This window comes from Cebus imitator, unplaced genomic scaffold (genome assembly GCF_001604975.1).
Source record: "Cebus imitator isolate Cc_AM_T3 unplaced genomic scaffold, Cebus_imitator-1.0 Scaffold216, whole genome shotgun sequence".
NCBI classification, from domain to species: domain Eukaryota; kingdom Metazoa; phylum Chordata; class Mammalia; order Primates; family Cebidae; genus Cebus; species Cebus imitator.
In genome coordinates, this window is record NW_016107531.1 from 1,957,572 (window position 1) to 1,963,734 (window position 6,163).

Here is a 6,163-nt window from a genome sequence, read left to right on the forward strand (position 1 = left end):
CAGGCATGCGCCACCATGCCCAGCTAATTTTTTGTATTTCTAGTAGAGACGGGGTTTCACCATGTTGACCAGGATGGTCTCAATCTCTTGACCTCGTGATCCACCCGCCTCTGCCTCCCAAAGTGCTGGGATTACAGGTGTGAGCCACCGCGCCTGGCCGAGTATACTTTTTAAGTGTTTTGCCACTTTTATTCCTGCCTGCAAGTGGTCCTGAAGTTTGTAAGTTCAACGGCCATCATGTGCCTATGAAGTGTTAAGTAAATGCTAAGGCTGATTGAGTGAACCTAGGTCCTATATGACCTTAGGCTACAGTTCCAGCTTTGGACACCTGTAGGTGTTTTGTTGCATGAGACAAATAAAGTTCTTACTTGGACTTTATTTCTGGCAATATTGAGGACTATATATCTCCAAATATTACTGCAACAAAAGATATAAAATTGCTAGAAGAAATATTTAGAACACCCTTTTAAATGTTGGATACACTTGCAAGAAAGGAAAATTATCTGAAGCTAGGAGGAAAACAAGAACACAAGCCTGGGAAGTTAAACAATTGATGTTCAGAAGTTATGCAGAGGTACAGTCTACATCTGTTCCGATCCATTGGTGCATGTGCTATACTGACAAATATCTTAAAAATTATGTCTGTGTTATGTGCGCTTTGAATGAAGAGACCTCCTAAACAGACTTTGTGTGCGCAACATGGCTGTTTATTCACCCAGGTACAGGCGGGCTGAGTCTGAAAAGAGAGTCAGCAGAGGATTGAGAGATGGGCATTGATTTTATAGGTTTGGGGTAGGCAGTGGAAAGTTACAGTTCAGGGCAGTTTTTTGCAATCTGGTAGGGGGTTGTAGGGTCTGGAGTCATGAGGTTGACCTATCAGTTGAGCAAGGTCAATTACAAAGTCCAGTTGCCTTATCAGTTGAGGCAGGAATAAGGAACAATAGAAGAATGTCTCAAAGTTAATTAGGCACCACAGGGGTTGGTCATTCTTCTCCTTTTGTGGTTTTCCAGTTACTTCAGACTTTCTAGTTCCAGGAACTCATCTGGAGGTGTATGTGCAGGTCACAGAGGTTACCATGCAGTCCATGGTGCAGTCAGTCAGCCTAAAATACCTTACACTCTGGAGATAGATAAACACTGATACTGCTACCAGCTATAGCAGCATCCACCTGGGTCCAGGCAGGATAAGAACCAAATTGCAACATCACATTGGGATCCAAGAAGAAATATGTCCTCAGGTGAAGGATAAACTATGGGAGGAAAATCTGCCATACAAATGTGGGCAGCAATTAAAGTTGTCTCTTTGTGTCTTGCTTCTGAGAGGAAGGGGAAAACATTCCCCTAGAGGATTCATGGCCAAAAAGTCTGGCTGTCACATGGCCACACAATTTGCGTAGTCCAAAAGCCCACAATCTGAACGTTTTAATTTGGAATGAACTTGGGTAGGTGGTGCCTATAGTATTTGGCCAAAACAAACACAAACCTTCTCTGGAAGAACTTACTGGCAACCCAGGTTTCAAAGAATTCTCACAGATAGGGTTCTAAATAAATATGAACTCACAACCAGAAACCACACACCCTCTGAGGAAATGAGCAGAGAAGACAAGCAGCAGAAGTGGATCTGTACTTGCTTTAGATATTAGATATTTTAGAACCAGAACATAAAACAAGCATGCTTAGAAAAACAAAGGGGCTAAAAACACAAGTGAGTATCAAGATACTCTTGAAAAATCACCAGGTAGCCAGGCATGGTAGCTCATGCCTGTAATCTCAGCATCTTGGGAGGCTGAGGCAGGCAGATCACCTGAGGTCAGGAGGAGTTAAGACCAGCCTAGCTAACATGGTGAAACCTCATCTCTACTAAAAATACAAAAAAATTAGCCAAGCATGGTGGCAGGCACCTGTAATCCCAGCTATTTGGGAGGATGAGGAGACAGGGGAATTGCTTGAACTCAGGAGGTAGAGGTTGCAGTGAGCCTAGATCTCAACATTGCACTCCGGCCTGGGCAACAAGAAGGAAACTCTGTGAAAGGAAGGAAAGAAGGAAGGAAGGAAGGAAGGAAGGAAAGAAGGAAGGAAGGAAGGAAGGAAGGAAGGAAAAGGAAGGAAGGAAAAGGAAGGAAGGAAGGGAGGGAGGGAGGGAGGGAGGAAGGAAGGAGGGAAGGAAGGGCAAATGTAAAAGTGATCCATATAGGAGTTATAACTTATTGGGATGTATATGTATAGCTTATTGGAAAGGTTAAATATCAAATGATAGATTTATGCACTGGAAGAGAGATTTAAAGAAAATAACCTAAAAAGCATCTCAGAGAGACAAGGAAACGTAAGAGTGAGAAGGTCCATCCTATGCCTATCAGTCATGTTAGGAGACAATAAAGTGAATGTGGGCAAGGCAGTTGTCCAATAATGATGGCTGAGAATTTTCCAGAATTGACAGAGTCCTCAGGAAGCACAATGAATCCCAAGCAGGTTAAGGAAAAAGAAAACCTAGATCCATTTCGATGAAACTAGAGAACACTGAAGAATAACAGGTGATAGTAAAGGCAGATGCGAGGCCATGTGTGGTGGCTCATGCCTATAATCCCAGCATGATTAAGACCAGCCTAGCTAACATGGGAGGCTGAGGTGGGCACATCACTTGAGGCCTGACCAACATGTGAAACACCATCTCTACTAAAAATACAAAAAATTAGCTGGGCATGGTGGTGTGTGCTGGTGGCGTGTACCTGTAATCCCAGCTACTCAGGAAGCTAAGGCGGGAGAATCACTTGAGCCCTGGAGGCAGAGGTTGCAGTGAGCCAAGGTGGCACCACTGCACTCCAGCCAGAGCAAAACTCCATCTCAAAAAAACTAAAGAAAAAAAAAAACAGAATTATCATCTGTCACAAATTCNAAAAAAAAAAAAAAAAAGAAAAGAAAAAAAGGCAAACAGGAAAATGGAATATTGGTATAGAAAGTATAAGAGCATTATTGAAATTAAAGCATTATAAAAGTATCAGTTATCTATCAGTGTGTGTGTCTATCAAACACAAAACCTCAGACATATATATTTGTTTATTTATTTATTTAAAGACAGGGTCTCACACTGTCACCCAGCTGGAGTGCAGTGGCATGATCATGAATCACTGCAGACTCAACCTCCTGGGCTCAAGCAGTCCTCCTGCATTGGCCTCCCATGTAGCTGTGACCACAGGTGCACACCACCACGCCCAGCTAATTTTTAATTTTTTCATAGAGATGAGGTCTCACTTTGTTGCCCCAGCTGCTCTTGAGCTCCTGGGCTGAAGTGATCCTCTTACCTCACCCTTCAAAATTCCTGGGATTACAGGCATGAGGTAACATACCTGGTCACCTATATTTGTTTTTGTTTTTGTTTTTTTGAGACTAACTTTCAGTCTTGTAGCCCAGGCTGAAGTGCAATGGTGCCATCTTGGCTCCCCACAACCTCTGCCTCCCAGGTTCAAGCTATTCTCCTGCCTGAGCTTCCTGAGTAGCTGGGATTATGGGCATGTGCCACCACATCTGGCTAATTTTGTATTTTTAGTGGAGACAGGGTTTCTCCATGTTGGTCAGGCTGGTCTCGAATTCCCAACCTCAGGTGACCTGCCCACCTCAGCTTCCCAAAGTGTGGGATTACAGGCATTAGCTACTTCTCCCAGCCTGTTCACCTATATTTGTTGCTCACACGTCTGGAGTCTGTTGGGAGTGGGTTAGGAAGCACTGCTGAGCTTGGCTGGGCTTGCTTACGCATCTGGGGTCAGCTGATCTATGATGACCTTGATTGGGGGATTTGACTGCTCAGTATTTCTCTCACTTACCAGCTGTCGACTGAGTAAGTTCTCATGGCAATGTCAGGGAGGCAGAAGGGAGCCAATGGAAATGCACAAGCACATTTTCAAGACTCTTGTTACAGCTCACTGGCCAGAGTAAGTCACATAGCTGCGTTCTGAATTATAGAAGGAGGGAGCTGTGAAGGTTTATGGCAAAGGGTTTGCACACAGGGAGGAGTGAAGAATTGAAGCTATTAGTTCAATCAATCCAAGGTCCTTCTATTATCCATAAAAATGTTAATTAATTTTGGGGCTGGGCATGTTGGCTCATGCCTGTAATCCCAGCACCTTGGGAGGCCAAGGCAGGTGGATCACTTGAAGTCAGGGGTTCAAGATAAGCTTGGCCAACATGGTGAAACCACATCTCTACTAAAAATACAAAAATTAGCTGGGCATGGTGGCAGGCGCCTGCAGTCCCAGCTACTTGGGAGACTGAGGCAGGAAAATCACTTGAACCTGGGAGGTGGAGGTTGCAGTGAGCTGAGATCATGCCACTGTACTCCAGCCTGGGCAACAGAATGAGACTTCATAAAAAAATTGATTAATTTTAGACTTTTAATTAAAAATGAATGTTAAAGTTTTGAGGGTTACCACTGAAAGAATAGAAGTAGAGTTCTAGGCCAAAATTTGCAGAATTTAAAAAAAAAAAAGAAAAAAAAAGAAGGAAGAAAATAATGGCAGAAACAAGAGAAAATAAAAAATAGTAAAAATACAAAGCACAAAATGTAGTGGAAACATGAGATTTTTTTAAAAAAAATCAAGCTATACACTATTTAAAACACAAACCTAAAGAGAATTTAAAGCTGAGCATGGTGACTCACGCCTGTACTCCCAACACTTTGGGAAGCTGGGGGATCACTTGAGCCCAGGTGTTTTAAGACTAGCCTAGACAACATGGTGAAACCCCATCTCTACAAAAAATTAGCTGAGTGTGGTGGTGCACACCTGTAATATCAGTTTCTTGGGAGGCTGAGGTGAGAGGATCCCCTGAGCCCAGGAGGTGGAGGCTGCAGTGGGCCATGATAACGCCACTGCACTCAAGCCTGGGCAACAGAGTGAGACCCGTCTCAAAAAAAGAGAAAAAGAAAAGGAAAAAAAAAGAAAATTTGAAGTGAAAGAATTGCAAAAGAGTTCTGTGCTGGTTAAATTATATTAACATTGGATAAATAAGGATGAGTGTGGCAACTCATTCCCCTAATCCCAACCCTTGGGAGGCCAAGGTGAGAGGATCACTTGAGGCTGGGAGTTTGAAACTAGCCTAGGCAATACAGTGAGACCCTGTCTCTATAAAAACTAAAAAATTTCAGCCTGGGCAACATAGTGAGATGCCGTCTTGTCAAAAAATAAAAAAATTAGCCAGGTGTGGTGGTGCACACCTGTGGTCCCAGCTACTCGAGAGGCTGAGGTGGGAGAATTACTTGAGCCCAGGAGGTCAAGGCCACAATGTGTGGTGATTGCACCATTGCATTCCAGCTTGGTCAACAGAGTAAGACCCTATCTAAAACAAACAAACAAATAAACAAACAAAAAAAACACAAAAAACAAGCCAGGTGTGGTGACACCTGTAGTCCTAGCTACCGAGAAGGCTGAGGCAGGAAAATCGCTTGAGCCCAGAAGTTTGAGGCTGCAGTGAATTATATTCACGCCACTGCATTCCATCCAGCCTGGGCAACAGAGTGAGATTTAGTCTCAAAAAACAAAAAACAGGCCGGGCCGGGTGGGTCACGCTTGTGATCCCAGCATTTTGGGAGGCCAAGGCAGGCGGATCACAAGGTTAAGAGGTCGAGACCATCCTGGCCAACATGGTGAAACCCCATCTCTACTAAAAAATACAAAAATTAGCTGGGCATGGTGGCACGCACTTGTAGTCCCAGTACTTGGGAGGCAGAGTGGTTGCAGTGAGCTGAGATCATGCCACTGCACTCTAGGCTGGAGCCAGGTGACAGAATAAGACTCTGTCAAAAAACAAAACAAAACAAAATCATTGGATAAATAGACTCTAAAACAAAAAGCATTTCTAGAAGTATGTGGTAGCTTGTATTGTTGTTTTCAATAGTTTGGTGGCTGTTCCCACGTGAGGCTTTACTTTCCATCCCATGGATATCAGGCTTGGTCACTGAAATGTGAGTGGAAGTCATGTGTGCACTCCTGAGCACAGCCTTCAGAACCATTACTCTCTCCCTCTGACACAAGAAGAGCGCGTCCCAAATGGGACTGATTTTTTTTTTTTTTTTTTTTGAGATGGAGTTTTGCTCTTGTTATCTAGGCTGGAGTGCAATGGTGCGATATTGGCTCACCGCAACCTCGACCGGCTAGGCTCGAGCAATTCTCCT

General features: G+C 43.8%; 1 long non-coding RNA gene across 1 annotated transcript in view; it reads right to left on the reverse strand.

The window, feature by feature from the left end:
- Window positions 1-6,057: 6,057 nt before the first annotated feature.
- The window catches only part of LOC108318251, a 10,713-nt gene continuing 10,607 nt past the window's right edge, over window positions 6,058-6,163 (reverse strand). The window contains exon 2 of the long non-coding RNA XR_001831076.1: window positions 6,058-6,133. This is a non-coding gene — a long non-coding RNA (uncharacterized LOC108318251). The remainder of the gene's footprint in view (window positions 6,134-6,163) is intronic.